General features: G+C 38.8%; 1 pseudogene; it reads right to left on the bottom strand.

The window, feature by feature from the left end:
* Positions 1-527: 527 nt before the first annotated feature.
* The window catches only part of LOC142172530 (uncharacterized), a 31011-nt pseudogene continuing 11240 nt past the window's right edge, over positions 528-20298 (bottom strand).

Consider the following 20298-nt stretch of genomic DNA (forward strand, 5'->3'; position numbering starts at 1 on the left):
TTTGTCTTCAGGTGTCTATGTTTCAAAGTGTCTTCAAGCATTTGGAAGAAAACATGTTTTATTTACAGCTTTGGCAAAAGAACTAAACAATTGAAACTAGTACAAGTCAGTAGATAGGAGCACTAAAGGGATAATAGATAGAACATCAAAATACTAGTACTTAATTCATTAAGACTTATGGTGCATCAAATAAATATATTACTCCCTCTGTTCCAGTTTATGTGAACCTATTTTCTTTTTGGTCCGTTCCAAAAAGAATGAACCCTTTCTAAATTTGGTAACAATTTAGCTTAAAGTTACAACTTTACCCTTAATGAGAAGCTTTTATAACCACACAAATACTCTGGGCCCCATTTGGACTTGTTTAGGACCACAAATTCCAAAAGTCTTCATTTTTTCTTAAACTCCATGCTCAGTCAAATAGATTCACATAAATTGGAACAGAGGGAGTAGTAGATAAGAGCATAGAAGCGTCTAAGTATTACAAGAACTAGGAAGTGAAATATGGAGCATATGCCATCTTTCTTTTATAGAATTTGCTTCATCCATATTGCCGCAACAAATTCAACAAAAAGTGTAACTGAAATCGAAATAAACATCTTTATCTTAACCACTTTATCTTCAATTTTCCTTGCTTTGTTCACTTCAACATTTTTTGCAACCTTCAAATCTTCAACTTTTTCGAACAATTTGTCCCTTCTAACTTGCACGACTCCAACAATTGCTTCAACATATTGATTGTAACATTAGCAGCATCCAATTTACACTGCAACTTACTGATTTCTATCAATGCTCGGTCCGGAAAAGGTTCGTCTTGCCATTCCCTATATCCACACGACTCATTCTAACGATAATAAACAATAATTAAATTAGAAGGAATAAAAATTCAATTTTTGTACAAGCAATTAACAAACTAAACACATGAAAAATTTCAACTTACAGGTTTAGCACATTTATAGAATCTCTTTCCGGGATTTTGAGGTGTGGTCGATTGGAAGTGGTTGTCAATTTCTCCACAATGACACCTCCTCTTTGATGTAGCACTAGACTCCAGCATTTGACCCAATTTTACCACCACCAATAGAGAAAAATATTATGATGAAATTTGTTGCAATGGGCAGTCTTGATGGAGCTTAGAGCATAAAGGGTTTGATGGAAATGACGGTAGGAGTATAGCTTAGGGTTGGGGTTTATTTGTGTTATAAATCAGGGGTTACGGGTTATGGATATGGGAGTTTCCTGGAGCGGGTCGCTTAATATGTGCCTAGATGTAAAAAGGGCACGGATGGATGCCACGTGTCCCCTTCGTCCAATTAAGAATACATTTATTAGGATAGTATGACGGCAGGAAGTTTTATAGTCCAATAGTATAATGGGGGACAACTTTAAACAATTTATCATAGTAGAGGAACAGATCAAACCCTTTTCCGATTTCCACTTAATACATTTTTTCTCTTTTTTAGCAGTGCACCTATGTACAAGAAATCCTAGATCCGCCTCTGAACAAGTGGTCTATCAATTCAAGAACAAGCAAAGCTCTCGAATTGACGGTTGTGAGAAGAAAAATCAGAGGATTACATCTTTTAACTTAAGATTGTTCAAAGATTATAATGCGTAAATTATTATAATACAAATACTTTTATTTGTTTCCATATTTTTTGCCTTGATTATTATTTTCAGGAACGAGATTTTAGTTGTTACAACTATTAAAGAGCTTGTGTGTGCTTCTATATTGGTATAGTGATACTAGAGCCGGCTGAATTCGTGTGGGAGTTACCACCATGTCTCGAAATTCGAAGACTCGGGGGTTAAAAGAGAGCATTGATAATCTTCGAGCTCAACTCAAATCCTTCATGATAGATACAATGAAATAAGTAGAAGCTCTAGAAACCTAGTTTTAGTTTTCCTTGCAGCTACAAGAGTCTGAGGACATAAGAGGTCGGAAATGGACACAAATCGAAAACTGCAACTCACCCTTATGATCTTAAATGCTAACAAGATGCCAGATTTAATACCATCGTGTCCATAATTACATGCATCTAAAACTCTTATTATTATATAAATCGGACCGTCTTCTAGTAATAATGTGACCCCGTATATGCCTATGTTCTCTTCTTCTACATTATATATAACACAAACCTTATTTTTTCAACTTTCATGATTTGGGTTGAGGTTTTACTTTTCTTCTAGCACCTTCCCATTATTCTAACCCTTAACTTGTTCCTACTATTCATAACTTATCTTTCTCTCAAAATTCACATATTTTGTCCAACCTAGATAACTCACATGCTCAAGAATTTACCTAAATAGAACAATCCCAGAATGACAATCTCCTTAAAGTCAATATTAATTTCTAAGTTTGATTTCAACAGTCTGAGAGGGCGGCCTAAGAAATGAAAATTTTCTTTAGATTTAGAATATTCAGGAATCGGAGAAGTTGAAATATACTACTATGAAAGATAAGTCAGATGCAGGGGTGGGCATTCGGTAGTTCGGTTCGGTATTTAAGAATTTCAGTTCGGTATTTCGGTATTCGGTTTATCAATTGTGTATACCAAATACCGTACCAAAATATTTCGGTACGGTTCGGTATTTCTTATTTTGGTTCGGTACGGTTTCGGTTTAAACCAAATCTATGTTATAAGGCTTCTGCATAAGAGATTGTGATTGTGAAATATCTTGATACAAATTTATTAGATTAACTATATCAGCTAAACCAATAACTAATTTCGAATGATATGGCTTGTTAAGTCATCAGCCTCATCTATCCCTGTATGGCAATAATATTCATGTTTCATGAGATTGGATAAGTTTCTAGGCTGAAATTACAATTAGATCAAGTTCAACAGTGAGAAAAACTAATGTTGAAAAGGAATAAATAAGTCTTATAATGAACATTCACCTGGAAAGAACATCTCATTTCAAATAAATGGTAGATAGAACTCAAAATACTTAGGGAAACAGGCTTCAATAGTTTTCAAAATCTACAAACTAACACAATACCGCAACCATTTACTGGCTAATTATTTCGGTATTTCGGTATACCGAAATACCAAAAATCTAATACCGTATACCGAACCGAAATACCAAAAATTTTGTACCGGAAAAACCGAAATATCGAAAAAAACCGAAACCGAAATATCAAATTAATTCGGTTCGGTTCGAAATTCGGTTTTTCGGATTTTATGTCCACCCCTGTCTCAGATGTGTGATTTGATAGCTATATTACCAGTTGAAGGAGACAGATTTTATTGCTTATGTTTTGTAATGAACTTTATATGAGGTTTGGGGAAAAAAGGCCAACGAGTATTTTGGATGAGTTTAAGAAGATTGAACAGATCACTAGCAATATGAATCAGTTTCAAGAGAGATTTGAAGAACTCATGAATTTATATACTGATTATTAATCTCTGGCCTGGCCTTTATGAACAGTTTTCTTTCGGCTACCAACTTCAAAGCTTGATCTCATCTCTCTTTTCTTCTTTTAAAAGTTTAGTAGTTTTATTGAATGAATCCCATTTTGTATCTATCTTTGCCAATGGACTCAAACATGAACTAAAATCTTTGATCATTTTGGCTTAACCCTAACTCCCTTATGGATACATTAAAACTGTTAAACTTTATAAAGAATCATTCCAAGCCTTATCCAAACTCCTCATCCCAAAGGCATCTCCCTCTGATACAAAACCTTATCCATAACTCACTTATCCGGTCCTAATAGCTTGTTTTAGCCAAGTTTCAAAATTTTGCTTATTTTGAAAACTATTTCTTATGAGAAGTGCTTTACGAAAAAGTTCTTTTGGAGGGTACTAGTTTATGTTTGGTTAAGAAAAAAAAAAGAACTTTTGCCAAATTTTATAGCACTAATTTCTACTTGATCAAGATTCGAAAGTGCTTATGGATAAAAGCTACATTTTTAACTTCTAAAGGTAAAATACATAGTTTACCCTCGGAACTGTGGACCAAATTATTGTGACACAATTTTTAACTTTCAAAATTATTTTACATACATAGTAGGCAAAATACATAAGTTGCCACCTCACTTATGGTCCAAATCCCTGTTACACACTTTCTAGGAACGAATATTACTTTACACACCCAACCTTTCCAAAGTGTATCTAAGACACATCATTTTTTTCTTAACCAGTTTTTCAGAATATGTATAATATCATGCACCAATAAGGTCGTGACACATGTCCTAACTCAAAGAACAAAAAATAAAAATACTAAATTTACACCACAATTGATATATTTAAAAGAAAAAAAAAAAGAAAAAACGGGAAACAACCCCCCTCCCCCGTCTCTCATCTTCTTTAAACTCCCACACCAAGCCTCCTCTAAACTCCATGGAAATACCCACCAAGCCTCCTCTAAAACCCCACAGCCATAGAAATACCCACCAGAAAAAAAAATTCACATCAATCAAGTGTTGGCCATGGCAACCACCACTATCGCCATGACCAATATTCACATAGATCTTTCGCATGGTGCTTTAAGTGTTGGCCATGACAGCCATCACTATCGCCATAATTTTTAGAGCAAAACCTACACTATAAACCCTTTCTTCACACCCATTCAAAAAAAATTAAATTTTTGAAGTCAAAGAAAAAATAAGCAGATCTAAAAACAAAATTATGAAAACAAATGGAGAAATCAGTCACTGATTTCATTAGCAGATCTAAAAATATTTAAACTTGAAGGAAATGACTAATTAATTTAAAACTTGGACCTAACTCTAAAACTATTTTTGTGTTTCAGAGTTTAATTAATGGAGATGACAAAGTAGGTGTCCAGGGGAAGAAGAAAACGGGTGGGGGTGTGTGGAAAAAAGACCAAATTATTTGGAGATGAAATAACTAAAAATAGAAAAGAAAAAAATAACAAAGGTTGGGGACATGTGGCATTTAGATAATGGTTTAGACCCGAAAGTTTTACATATACTCGCCTCTTTTTTGTGTAAAATACGCGCGCGCCAGCTGCCAAAAGTGGTGTGCATTAGATACACTTTGGAAAGGTTGGGTGTGTAAAATAATATTCGTTCCTAGAAAGTGTGTAACAGGAATTTGGACCATAGGTCAAGTGACAACTTATGTATTTTGCCTACATTGTATTTCTAAAGTATAGCTAAGACACACCATTTTTGCCATATAACACGCGCATGTTTAACAAAAAAAATAGGAGCGCGTAAAAGTCAGTAAAGTTTTGCCCAAATCTTAAATGCTAAATGTCAAAATTTTAGTTTATTTCCATATATTTTATTTTCTTACAAATAAAAAAACTTACTAAATCTCTCTCCGGCCTGCTAGGACCCCCTGTCGCCACCCCCTATTGTTGCAACTCCCCCAAAATCTTCGACGAGGCAATGAGACACGAAGAAGGAAAGGGTGCAGCTAGATTTGTGTTCTTCTTCACATAGAGGGTCTGGAAATGGTGGTTTATGTGATTTTGATGGTGGATAGAATAAACCTACAACTGATTTTACATGGGCTGTGATGGTGGGGAACATTTGCATGGTAAAGAGATGTTGGGTTATGTTTTTAACTAAACCGGGGGTAAAAAATTAGGGACGACAGTCTTATGTTGGTAAAGAGAGTTTTATGCTTGTATACTTTGTTAGTATTAGTGAAATTGAAAAAGCTCAAAGAGTGATTGAGGAAGGAAAATATGCAGGTGCCCCGAGGAAGTGTTTGGGGTTTATTCATGGCAAAATCAAAGGAAATAAAAATCTCAATGTGAATGAACATGCTCTATTTTAGATTTTTATGCAAGTTAACAAATTGAAAGAATATTTATCATAGTGATGGTGGCCGTAATGGTGCTTTTTGGTGTTTATTTTTTTGGTGATTGAAAATGGAGGAGCTGTTGAATTAAAGATAGAGGAGTAATAAGCCGGTATTTTACTAACTTATTCATACATTTTTCTTGAGTTTTAAGGTTCTTTAAGTAAAATTTAATTGGCTTAACTAACTTAATTTGGTTGATTTTAGGTGTATGAGCTTAAATGATATAATTGATAAAAGAGTGGAACGAAAAGAGTGAAAAGAGATGGAATTTGGAGCATCAGATTGAAGAATTTGAAAATTAAAAAGTGGAGAACAATGACTCCACGAAAGGTCAATCGTGGAGCCAAAACTAGGGATGAAAATGGCTAAGCCGGAAAAATTTGGAGCAAAGTCTGCCCAACTCCACGGTCTTGAATGTCTCCACGAACTACTCCCCATTCTTGAAGGACATCTGGAGCAAGGAATTGTGCAAGTTCTGCCTAGCTCCACGATATGAAGGACATCTAGAGCAAGGAATTGTGCAAGTTCTGCCTAGCTCCACGATCTGAATCTTGGAGCCATTCCAGCTCACGAACCAGGCCACGAACATCAGCGTCTCCACGAACAAAGCCACGAGGACACCTGAAGCATTAAAGCGAAACATGGAGATGATTATCAATCGACTCCACAACTGGACACTGCAAGAGTACTTTTGTTAGATATTGCAAACAATTATGAATAACAATCTAGATCATTTTAGTGTATCTTTTGACCCCTTTGAACGTGGGAGAGCAGCTTTTGGAGTTTCTCTTAAGAGTTTTGGGTGATTTCATCCTAGTTTGCTCCATCTTTCTCTACTCTTAGCTAATATGTATGGATTATCATTTATCTTTGTATTTTTTTTCTTTATTATATCTATCTAAGCTTCTTAAGCTAGGATTGTGAACTCAAAGTGGGGTTATATTTTGGGTTATTAATATTTGTTCTATATTTGATTAAGCATTGTGTTATCTAATTACTCCATACTTTATTGACTAATTTTGTGATTGCAAACACTAAATACATGCCTATTTTGCTTGTTCTAACTTGGAAGAGTGGAACTTAGTTTAGGTAAAAGGTCATTAGCAAGGAATTAAGTGAGTTAATTACGTGATTAATGATATTTAACTAGGAATAGTATGATTTTTACTTGGGCTAATCAATTGCTCATCATTGGGCTTTAGTTGACTTGGAAGAGCAACTTGGGTAAAAGTCTCTTAAGTGTTGGAAGACATTAAGTTGGTAGAATAGAACTTGAGGCCATAACACATGCCTAATTAACTAGAATTGAACATTTGTATACCCAAAAGCATAGCCCACACGAAGGGAAAGTAATCGTAGCGCCTTTCTCTTATTTATTACAACTATATCTTTACTTGCATTCTAAGTGTTCAACAAAATCCCTAGACTAGTTTACCTAGTAATTTTAGAAGTAGCTTTAGAAGTAATTGAACAACCACTCCTTGTTTGAAGATTACATTAAGAACCACCATGTTTACACATATTTGGACACTCTAACATACACTTACTCCTTGTGGGATTCGACCCCAACCTTGTTAGATGTATTATTGCTAGCGATCGTACTATGCTTAATTTAGAGGTGTAGGATTGGACGTCACCAAGGAGTTGCTGGGCTTGGGAAGATGAAGAAGATGGACTATTCTATTAAGTTTTTTGTTTACTTAATGACACGTGTTACAATTTCATTGGCTAGTAAATTACACATATTCTCAAGAATTAATCAAGAAAAAAGTAGTGTGTGTTAGCTACATTTTAGAAAGATTAAATATCTAAAGTAATTCTCGCGGTCAAAAGGTGTGTCACTGAAATTAGATCCATAATTCTGAGGGTAAATTATGTATTTTACCACTTCTAAATAAATAACAACTTCTACTATTACTACTCAAAATTATTTATTTTATTTCTAATTATTTGGTCAAACACCTCAACTTTATAAAATAAGCACTTTTTTAAATAATAAATAGGCATTACTTTCTTATCGATGCACAACATATCGATAAAGAGAACTCTATTAGATATGATTTCATATATTCTCCAGGACTCGAATTAGAACCTAATGCTCTGATATCAAGTTTGCCATAATTCAAATTTACACGGTAGGCATCTCACATACTATCCGACCCGAGTGAATCGACCCGTACAATAACATCTATCTATATGCCTCTTAAATCATGTGGAAGCCTTTTTAAGATATTATCATTTTAAATGAAACCTAATGCACGAATAAATAAATAAAAAATTAATTAATAAAAAGTATATAAAAATTATGAGTTTCATTCATGCATGCCATATGAGTATCAAAGTTACAACTCAAACATAAATAGACTATTAGAATTTATCGAATCTCTAGCGGATTGAAACGTGCCCCAGTAACTCAAAAGCATAATACTACAAAAATATAAAGGTAATGAGTTCCATTGATGCATGTCATATAAGTAACCATAGAGTTACAATCCAAATATAAATGAATTATTTTTATCTACAGAATCTCTATTAGATCAAGATAGGATTGGTGATTCAAAAAAAATAATACTAACAATACCCCGAGAGTACACGTGTGAAGTCTCACCAAAAGTATCAACATAAGATATGGATCGCTTCTATCCACGAGGCTCGTGCTGCTTTGGTCTAGCCCTTAAAAACAAAAATATAAACTTGGCCAATTGGCCTAAGCTTCATATGCCTAGTATTTACCATAAACTGTTTCCCCAAGAAGCAGAACAAAATTTAATGAAAACATGTGATATATATAAATAATGATATAAGAAAGAAGCATTTAAATTAATTAATAATTTGGACAATAAAATGAAAGAATAAAATAGAGCACATTTAATGTCATCCTTTGGCTTTAAAAGTTTAACCAAAATCATGTTAGATTTTACCTTTAACCGGGAGTAATATATTACACAAAATATAAGCCAACTATGTCATGTATCTAGCGGCAATCATATATTCTACTTGCTCAGATCGTCATATCGAAGTTCCGTACAAATCGACTCAGCTATTGCTAGCGATATAGAACAATAGTATCCTCTTATGGGAGTACTTTATCATAATTCCAACTCATAAGACAGGTCGTACACCGATAAATGTAATTTTATAGGATTACACGAAACATATTTGAAGTTAATCTATCTGAACTCAAGTAACTCCCAAAATATTTATGTTTACCAACACATTGCTTCATAGTAGATCTAGCTTTTTGTGAAAAATCAAAAAAGAATCGAGGTGCTACAGATAAGTTTCTGCATTATTATATAGCAAGAATTACATCATCATATGACAAACAGTTGCATCGACAAGTTTACTACTTCAGCAAGTTACAAGCTCCTGCGTTGTTCTTCCGGGGTTGGAAGAGGTTCGCCTTCAAACTGCAAGTCTTATTTATGTTCTCCATGGTAAAGGGACAGATCAACAACATTAAAAGTAGGGGATTGTCACCACCCAAACCTGCTAGGTAAGCCAATTAACAATTATCCAGTTTCATTTAACTTAATAAAATAATTGAACAAGAGAATTATCTAAATCTTATACATTTCCCTAGGACTGATAGTACAAATCATGAGCTTCTACGAATAGAGTTTACAAAACAAAAATGGAACAATTACACAGTCTGTTTGAAAAGTACATAAATAAAATTTTATAGTCTAAGGCTACTGTAAACAAGAGGTAGCTACAGCAGAAACGCGGGCATGCCTTCAAATCCAACAACCATCGAACGTAGCAACATCGGCATCCAGTATCTGCACGCACAGTGTAGGAAGTGCAGTATGAATACAACCAATCCCATGTACTCAAAAAATGACAAACCCAACCTCAAGTTGAAAGCAGTGACGAGCTAACATAGGATCGGGTCCAAAGACAATATTTTCACAACAGGTCATAACAACATAAATGCAAGTATAAAAGAGATATCTCAAAAGTAAAATACTCAACTCGTTCACAATTCTAGAAAATGGTCATGCTTTTCAAATATCTCAGTGAAAGAAAATCCTAGATCTCTTACCGAAAATGCCAAAAGTACGAGTAAGTTTGAAAACTATAATTTTCCAAATATCCTTTTCACAATAAATAAAATATTTTATTTTCTTTCTAAATAAAAAGTATAAAGTGTCTCTCCATACCCACATATCAATGTATATAATAAGTCATGAATGACGTGATACTATATAGCATGAGGAATAATGCATTTCTATGCCTGTATGTCATGTATGTAGGGGTGTCAATGGATATTCGAAAACCGACTAAACCGTACCGCACCGAACCGATTTTTAGGTTTCTTTTTAAGAAACCGTATGTTTTATATAAATTAATAACCGCACTGATAATTAGGGTAGGTTTTTTATTTTATAAAAATAAACCGAAAAAATCTGAACCGTACCGAATAAATTTTACATGTAGAAAATATATTTATTTAGTAAGTTTAAAAATAATAATGCATTAAATTTTCTTTGAGCCTTGGAATTATGAAAACTATTACAATCCAACAAGTAATTAAACTCAAAATACTAATTCCTAACAGCTTGTTTGGATGGTTGTTACCAGTTGTATCGTATCATATTGTTACTTTAAATACAATGTTTGTTTTGATTGTTACTTAAATTTTATTGTATCGTATCGTTAAATTTGTCGTTACGTAACGATGAAATGTGCCACTTTATGTAACGACCGATTTGGTGTGGTCGCGTCGTTTCCTTGTGTTTTCTCTCAATCTCACCCTTCATTATTATTAAATAATTTTATTTTATCATTTACCCTATCTTTTTATATACCATCTCATAATTTTTGTTTATAATATTGCAAGTTTATTCATCATATTACTGGTGCATGTTACCATGAAACGATGACAAAACGACACAATCCATCCAAACATTGTATTCATCAAACGATACAGTACAATACAATACAATACGATACGATACATTATGAAACGATATGCAACAACCATCCCAACAAGCTGTAAAACCTATTATGCTACTTCTACTTAAACTAAGTTATTTCAAGTATCTTTATGAGCAAGACACAAAGTATTCTAGCAATTATGAGGAGCAAACTACAATATATTGAATATGTTTCCTTTCATATAATTTAGATTTATCTTTTTGAATATTTAATCTTCTATATACTTAATTCTTGAGTCCCAGCTTGGTATATCTTTCAACTCGTGTGATTAATATTTTTTTTGCATTTGTTTGATTTCTTTTACAATGTTATAGAATAGTTGATGGATCTATACTCTAGCCATATTTTTTTTAATTCATCACCCTTTAAACAGTAAAAATGTCTAGAGAGTTTTGCTAAGTCTTATAAAAAAATGTACGTTATTGCAATTCTACTTCTACTGATGAATTTTACATGATATTAAAAAAATACAGAAAATTAACCGAACCGTACCGATACCGAAGAGAAACCGACATGATTGGGATGATTTTGAAAAGTCTAATTTTGGTTATACATAATAGAATAACCGAAAAATTGGTATGGTATAAATTTTATAAAATAACCGACCGAACCGAACCATTGACACCCCTACATGTATGTGTCACGACCCTAAGCCCAGACCCGATCATGATGGCGCCTTTCATGAAGACAAGCCAGCCGACTCAACACCCAATTTATTTTAAGCAATTAAAATAACACAATTTAAGTCTTTAACATGATTAGATCTCAAATAAACAGTGAGACAATACAATTTGCGGAATAGATACAACCCGACATCAGGATGTGACCAGTCATGAGCATCTAATAATCGATTAAAAGTAGGAAGAGTCTACATAGTCTATTACAGAACTAAAACGAGGGAAAATAAGATAGGGGGAGAAGCACTGGGCTGCGAACCTTGAGCAGCTACCTAGTGAACTTCGAACCGCCTGAGCTGGAAGCAATCAGCACTCGCTAGCGCAACCCGAGGCTCCTGTATCTGCACACAGGGTGTAGGGAGTAATATGAGTACTCCGACTCAGTGAGTAATAACAATAAATGAAGACTGAGAGATAAGAAATCACGTAAAAACACAACAACATGCTATAAAGAGGCAGAGTAAAACCAATAAAGTGTAATAAAACAATGAAATCTCATAAAACACCTTAGTTCAATATAAGCTTCTTTAAAGTACCTTTTTAACAGTTAAATAAGTAAATGACAGGCAACTAGAAGAGATAAACACATAAAAACCACCCCTCGGGCACAATACCAACAGAATCAGCCCCTCGGGCAACAACATGGAACAACACCAACCTCTCGGGCTATATCTCATATCACAATGGGTACCCGCGTTCACTGGGGGTGTACAGACTCCGGGAGGGGCCCCTTACGGCCTAAGCGCAATATCAAGCCATCTCGTGGCATAATCAATAGGCTCTCGACCTCATATCAAGCCACCTCATGGCGTACAACTCAAGCCCTCGACCTCATAATCATAATCAGTATAACATTGCTGCGGCGTGCAGCCCGATCCCATAATAATCCTCACAATATAGACCCTCGGCCCTACTCAGTCAGAAATCTCTAAAAGCCACTCAGGCACAATAAAATATGATGCTCAGCCCAAAATATCATTTAAAGTATTAAAACAGAGTAAACATGGCTGAGTTATGAATGCAGTATAATCTAGCATGACTGAGTACAGATATAAAATCAAAACAGTGAGGAAATAGTAGTAAAAATCCCCTAAGGGTCCAAATAGTTGGCACGAGGCCCAAATATGGCATTCAACCCAAAAAATGATGATAGTAAACAGTTTTCAATCAAATACGCGGTAAAACAGTCATTCGGGATGGACTAAGTCACAATCCCCAATGGTGCACGACCCCACGCTCACACTTGCAGTCAAGCTCTCGCTCCTGCGCAACCGCTTCTACGGTCCCAAGCTCTGCTTCTGCAGTCACCACTTAAATCCCAGACGCTGCATCTGCGAAGCAAATCCCGCACCTGCGATAGCGCAGGTGCACCACCTCAACCGTTTTTGCGGTTCCAGCTGATGCCTTCCTCGGCCGCATCTGCGGCTCCAAACTCGCTTTTGCAAAACCGCACATGCGCTCCCCTAGCCGCAGGTGCGGTTATGACAACAATGGGAAAAACTTCAAATGTCACAACCCAACTCAAATCTTTCGCCAACCATCTGAAATCACCCCGAGGCCCCCAGGACCTCAACCAAATGCACAAACAAGTCACATACCACCATCCAAACTTATACCAATCTTCAAAACACCTCAAACAACATTGAATCAACCAAAACACATCGGATTCAAGCCTAAAAATTCCAAAATCTTCTGAATTACGCTTTTGATCAAAAAGTCTACCAAACCACATCCGAATGACCTGAAATTTTGCACACACATCCCAAATAACACAACGAACCTAATGCAACTACCAGAATTCCATTCCGATCCCTATATCAAAATCTCACCTATCAACCGGAAAATGCCAAAATTTCAATTTCACCAATTCTAGCCTAAATCTACTCTGGACCTCCAAAACACATTCCGATCATGCTCTTAAGTCCCAAATCACCTTCTGAAGCTATCTAAACCATCAGAACTCACATCTGAGCCCTTTAACACATAAGTCAACATCTAGTTGACTTTTCTAACTTAAGCTTCCTCAAAAGAGACTAAGTGTCTCAAACCTTACCAAAACCTCTCCGAACCCGAGCCAACCAACTTGGTAACACAAAATACAGCTGAACAAGACAATAAGAAGTAGAAATGGGGCAAACGGAGTGGTAACTCATGAAAGGACCAGCCGAGTTGTTACATCCTCCCCCTCTAAAACAAATGTTCGTCCTCGAACGAGTCAAGAAATATACCTGAAGCCCCAAACATGTGAGGATATCCGCTCCGCATCTCCTGCTCGGTCTCCCGGGTGGACTCCTCTACAGGCCAACCTCTCCACTGCACTTTCACGGAAGCTATATCCTTTAATCTCAACTTTCGAACCTGACGCTCCAAAATAGTTGTTGGCTCCACATCATAAGTTAAATCACCATCTAACTGAACCGTGCTGAAATCCAGAACATGAGACGGATCCCCAATATACTTTCGGTACATAGAAACATGAAATACCGAATGCACACTCGACAAGCTGGGTGGCAAAGCAAGCTCATAAGCCACCTCCACAATCTTCCGAAGCACCACAAAAGGACCACTGAACCAAGGACTCAATTTACCTTTTTTCCCAAATCTCATAACACCCTTCATGGGCGAAACCTTCAACAGAACCTTCTCACCAACCATGTAGGACACATCCCGAACCTTCCTATCAGCATAACTTTTTTGTCTCGACTGCACTGCGCGAAGCCTATCCTAAATCACCTTCACCTTTTCTAAAGCATCCTGCACCAAGTCTGTCCCCAATAATCTAGCATCATCCGGCTCAAACCAACCAACTGGAGATCTACACTACCTCCCATACAAAGCCTCATATGGAGCCATCTGAATACTTGACTGGTAGCTGTTGTTATAAGCAAACTCTACGAGCGGTAGAAACTGATCCCATGACCCTCCGAAATCAATGACACAAGCACGCAACATGTACTCCAATATCTGAATAGTGCGCTCGGACTACCCGTCCATCTGAGGGTGAAAAGTTGTGCTCAACTCAACCTGAGTACCCAACTCTCGCTGCACAGACCTCCAAAACTGCGAAGTAAACTGAATGCCCCTATCTGGAATGATGAAAACTGGGACACCATGCAAACGAACAATCTCCCGGATATAGATCTCTGCCGACAGCTCTGAAGAATAGGTGGTACACACAGGAATGAAGTGCACGGACTTGGTCAGCCGATCCACAATCACCCAAATAGCATCGAACTTCTTCAAAGTCCGTGGGAGCCCAACTACAAAGTCCATGGATGATCCGCTCCCACTTCCACTCTGAAATATCCATCTGCTGAAGCAAGCCACCCGGTCTCTGATGCTCATATTTTACCTGCTGACAATTGAGACACCGAGCTACAAATCCCACAATGCCCTTCTTCATTCTCCTCCACCAATAATGCTGTCTCAGATCCTGATACATCTTCGCGGCACCTAGATGAATGGAATACCGTAAGTTATGGGCCTCCTCTAGAATCAACTCCCAAAGCACAACTACATTAGGCACACATATCCGGACCTGCATCCTCAACACCCCATCATTACCAATAGTCACATTTCTGGCATCATCATGCTGAACTCTTTCCTTACGGACAAGCAAATGAGGATCATCATACTGGCGCTCTCTGATGCGATCATATAAGGAAGACTGAGAAATCACACAAGCCAATACCCGACTAGGCTCCGAAATATCTAACCTCACAAATCGGTTGGCCAAGGCCTGAACATCAACTGCAAGAGGTCTCTCCCCCACTGGAATATATGCCAAACTCCCCATATTCACCGCCTTTCGGCTCAAAGCATCGGCCACCATATTGGCCTTCCCCGGATGGTACAAGATAGTAATATCATAATCCTTTAGCAACTCCAACCATCTCCGCTGCCTCCTTGAACAAGTGTTGGAGGCTACGATGATTAGTAAACACCTAACACGACACACCATACAAGTAATGCCTCCAAATCTTCAACGCGTGAACAATGACATCCAACTCCAAATCATGAACATGGTAGTTCTTATCATGGGGCTTCAACTGGCGAGAAGCATAAGCAATAACTCTACCCTCCTGCATCAACACACACCCAATACCAACTCTCGAAGCATCACAATACACGATATATGAACTTGAAGTTGATGGCAAAACTAACACTGGAGCTGAGGCAGTCTTGAGCTTCTGAAAGCTCTCCTCACACGCATCCGACCACATGAATGGAGCACCCTTTTGAGTCAACTTGGTCAAGGGCGATGCGATAGATGAGAATCCATGAACAAATCGGCGGTAATAACCCGCCAACCCAAGAAAGCTGCGAATCTCTGTGGTTGAGGACGGTCTGGGCCAACTCTGAACCGCCTCTATCTTCTTTGAATCAACTTGAATACCCTCAGTGGACACCACGTGCCCCAAGAAATCCACTAAAGTGAGCCAAAACTCACACTTGGAGAACTTTGCATAAAACTTCTCCTCCCTCAATATCTGCAACACAACTCTCAAATGCTCCGCGTGCTCCTCCTGAATACATGAATACACCAAAATATCATCAATGAAAACTATGACGAATGAGTCGAGATAAGGCCGGAACACACTGTTTATCAAATGCAGGAACACTGTTGGGGCATTGATCAACCCAAAAGACATCACCAAGAACTCATAATGACCATATCGGGTCCTGAAAGCTGTCTTAAGAATATCCGAGTCCCTGATCTTCAACTGGTGATAACCTGAAAGGAGATCAATCTTGGAGAACACTCTCGCTCCCTAAAGCTGGTGGAATAAATCATCAATATGAGACATAGGATACTTGTTCTTAACTGTTACTTTGTTCAACTACCTATAATCAATGCACATCCTCATAGTGCCATCCTTCTTCTTTACAAATAGAACCGGTGCACCCCAAGACGACACACTAGGCTGAATGAACCCCTTATCAAGGAGTTCCTGAAGCTGCTCCTTTAACTCCGCTGGCGCCGTACGATACGGTGGAATAGAAATGGGCTGAGTGCTCGGCACCAGATCAATACCAAAATCAATATCCCTGTCCGGTGGCATGCCCGACAGGTCTGTAGGAAACATATTGGGAAAATCCCTCACAACTAGAACAGAATCAATACTGTGAGTCTCTGAACCGACATCCCTCACAAAGGCTAAATATGAAAGACAACCCTTCCCAACCATACGCTGGGTCTTCAAGAATGAAATTACCCTACTGGGAACATAATCAGTCGAACCTTGCCACTCAGTCCGTGGCACACCCGGAATAGCCAATGTCACTATTTTAGCATGATAGTCCAGAACAGCACGACACAGAGATATCCAATCCATGCCTAAAATAACATCGAAATTCACCATACATAACAAGAAAAGATCCACTTGGGTCTCCAGACCCCCAGTAGTCACCACATACAACCGGTACACACAGTCTACAACAACAGTACCAAAGTAGATATATGAACAAGTAAAACAAGAGACTCACGGGGCGTATCCAAATAACGAGCAAAGTATGATGACACATAAGAATAAGTGGAACCGGGATCAAATAATATAGAAGCATCTCTGTGGCAGACTGAGACAATACCTGTAATAATAACATCGCAAGCAATAACATTGGGTCTAGCTGGAAGTGCATAGAAACGGGCCTGACCGCCACCTGATCGACATCCCCCTCTAGGGCGACCCCTAGCTGACTGACCTCCACCCCTAGCTGGGTGGGTGAGTGGTGGCGAAGTAACCGGCGCTGAAGTCGATGGCTGACTCCTCTGCTGAGATGAACCTGCAGGACAACGAGGGCACTGCCTCCACATATGACCCATCTCTCTACACTCACAGCAACTCCCAAGCGCTGGAGATAGGGATTAAAGGGAACCCCTAGCACCAGAATGACTAGTAGATGCACCTAGCATAGAAGAGCCCTGAACTGGTAGAGCTGATGAGAACTGTGAGAACAATGACCCGATGACGCCCCACGATAACTTGTGCAAGCTGGCTGAACCTGCTTGAATGGAAGGCCTCTATCGTGCTGAAACTGACCTCTCGAAGGAGCACCACCATAACTACCAAATCTTCGAGGCCTCTTAGCCTCCTTCTCATCTCGCTCCTGGCGACGAACTGACTCAATCTCACAAGCAATGTCAACAACCTCCTCAAAAGTAGCACCAGACACCCTCTCCTTGGTCATGAGAATATGAAGTTTATAAGTGAGGCCATCAACAAACCTCCTAATCCTCTTTCTATCTGTCAGAACCAACCAAATAGCATGACGAGCTAACTCAGAGAACCTCATCTCATACTGCATCATAGTCATCTCTCTCTAACGCAACCACTCGAACTACCCGCGCAACTCCTCTCTGCGAGACTGCGGCACATACTTCTCCAAAAAGAGAATGGAGAACTACTTCCAGGTAAGGGGTGCTGCACCAATATGCCTACGCCTATCAAAAGCCTCCCACCAAGTGAAGGCAGCTCTAGAAAACTAAAAAGTAGTAAAAGCAACCCCGCTGGTCTCCAGAATACACGATGTACGAAGAATCCTCTGACACTTGTCCAAGAAACCCTAGGCATCCTCGCCATCTGCACCACTAAAAGTCGGAGGCTGAAGTCTACCAAACCTCTCCAACCTACGTTGCTCGTCCTTTGGCATGGCAGGAGCTACATAGTCTTGAGTAGCTGCAACCGGCTGGGCTGGATGTGCTCCCAGTGTCTGAAGTCCCTGCACGACCTACTCAGGTGTGCGACCGGCAGGAGTCTGAGTGCCCCCCCAGCCTGAGAAGTAGCTGCGGCTGTAGTGACTGAGACCGCCTGAGCTAGGCCAATGTATACTGATAGAATCTGAGCCAAGGCCTCCTGAAAACCCGGAATCATAATAGGCACAGCTGGTGCCCGAGCTAGTGCTACTAGAGCGTCCACAACTGGGACCTGATCCTGAACTAGGGCGGCTGGTGGATTTGCAAGTGCTGCCCTAGCTGCTGTGCGGGCTACACCCCTGCCCCTATCGCGACCACGACCGCATCCTCGGCCTCTAGTGGCCATAGCTGGTGGTACTGGTGGCCGTCCATCCTGACCGGTAGCGTATGTCCTCACAATCTAGTGAGAGAATAGAACAACAGAAGTTTAGTACTCGGATCAACAGATTCGCACGACAAGAATTTCAAGAATATGAAGTTTTTCCTAAAGGTTCTGCAGCCTCTCAAGAATAAATACAGACGTCTCTGTACCGATCCGCGAGACTCTACTAAACCTACTCATGACTCGTGAGACCTATGTAACCTAGGCTCTGATACCAACTTGTCACGACCCTAAACCCAGATCCTGTCGTGATGGCGCTTCTCATGAAGACAAGTCCAGTCGACTCAACACCCAATTCATTTTAAGAAATTAAAATAACATAGTTTAAGTCTTTACCATGATTAGATCCCAAATAAACAGTGAGACAGTACAATTTGCAGAATAGACATAGCCCGACATCGGGGTATCACCAGTCATGAGCATCTAATAATCGATTAAAAGTAGGAAGAATCTACATAGTCTATTACAGAACTAAAACGAGGGAAAATAATGTAGTGGAGAAGAATTGGGCTGCGAATGCCGAGCAGCTACCTAGTGAACTCCAAACCGCCTGAGCTGGAAGCGATCATCATTTGCTAGTAGAACCCGAGGCTCTTATATCTGCACACACGGTGCAAGGAGTAATGTGAGTACTCCAACTCAGTGAGTAATAATAATAAATAAAGACTGAGCGGTAAGAAATCACATAAAAATACAACAACATGCTATAGAGAGGCGGAGTAAAACTAGTAAAGTGCAATAAAACAGTGAAATCTCATAAAACACCTTAGTTCAGTTTAAGCTTCTTTAAAATACCTTTTTAACAGTTAAACAAGTAAATGACAGGCAACTAGAAGAGATAAACACATAAAAACCGCCCCTTGGGCACAATACCAACAGAATCAGCACCTTGGACAACAACATGGAACAACACCAGCCCCTCAGGCTATATCTCATATCACAATGGGTACCCGCGCTAACTGGGGGTGTACAGACTTTATGAAGGACCCCTTACGGCCCAAGCGCAGTATCAATCCATCTCGTGGCATAATCAATAGTCTCTCGGCCTCATATCAAGCCACCTCATGGCATACAACTCAGGCCCTCGACCTCATAATCATAATCAGTATAACACTGCTGCGACATGCAGCCCGATCCCATAATAATCCTCACAACATAGACCCTCGGCCCTACTCAGTCCGAAATCTCTAAAAGCCACTCGGGCACAGTAAAATATGATGCTCAACCCAAAATATCATTTAAAGTGATAAAATAGAGTAAACATGGTTGAGTTATGAAAACAATAATCTAGCATGACTGAGTACAAATATAAAATCAAAACAGTGAGGAAATAGCAATAAAAATCCCCTACGGGTCCAAATAGTGGGCACGAGGCCCAAATATAACATTTAGCCCAAAACATGATGATAGTAAACAGTTTTCAATCAAATATGCGGTAAAACAGTCATTCGGGATGGACTAAGTCACAATCCCCAACGGTGCATGACCCCACGCTCGTCATCTAGCGTGTACGTCACCTTAATATAGGACAACGATGTGAAATCCGGGGTTTCATACCCTCAGGACAACATTTACAATCATTACTCACCTTGATCCAGTCCCAACTCTAGCCCGCGATGCCTTTGCCCCTCGAATCAGCCTCAACTCGCGTCGAATCTAACCAAAAATCAGAATCACAATGTCAAATATGCTAAGGGAACGAAGCCCATGCGAAAATAATCAATTTACAACATAAATCCCAAAATTGACAAAAACCCGACCCCAAGCCCACATCTTGGAATTAGATAAAATTTATATCAATAGATTTCTTATCTCCCCACG

This window comes from Nicotiana tabacum, chromosome 18 (assembly GCF_000715075.1).
Source record: "Nicotiana tabacum cultivar K326 chromosome 18, ASM71507v2, whole genome shotgun sequence".
NCBI lineage: Eukaryota > Viridiplantae > Streptophyta > Magnoliopsida > Solanales > Solanaceae > Nicotiana > Nicotiana tabacum.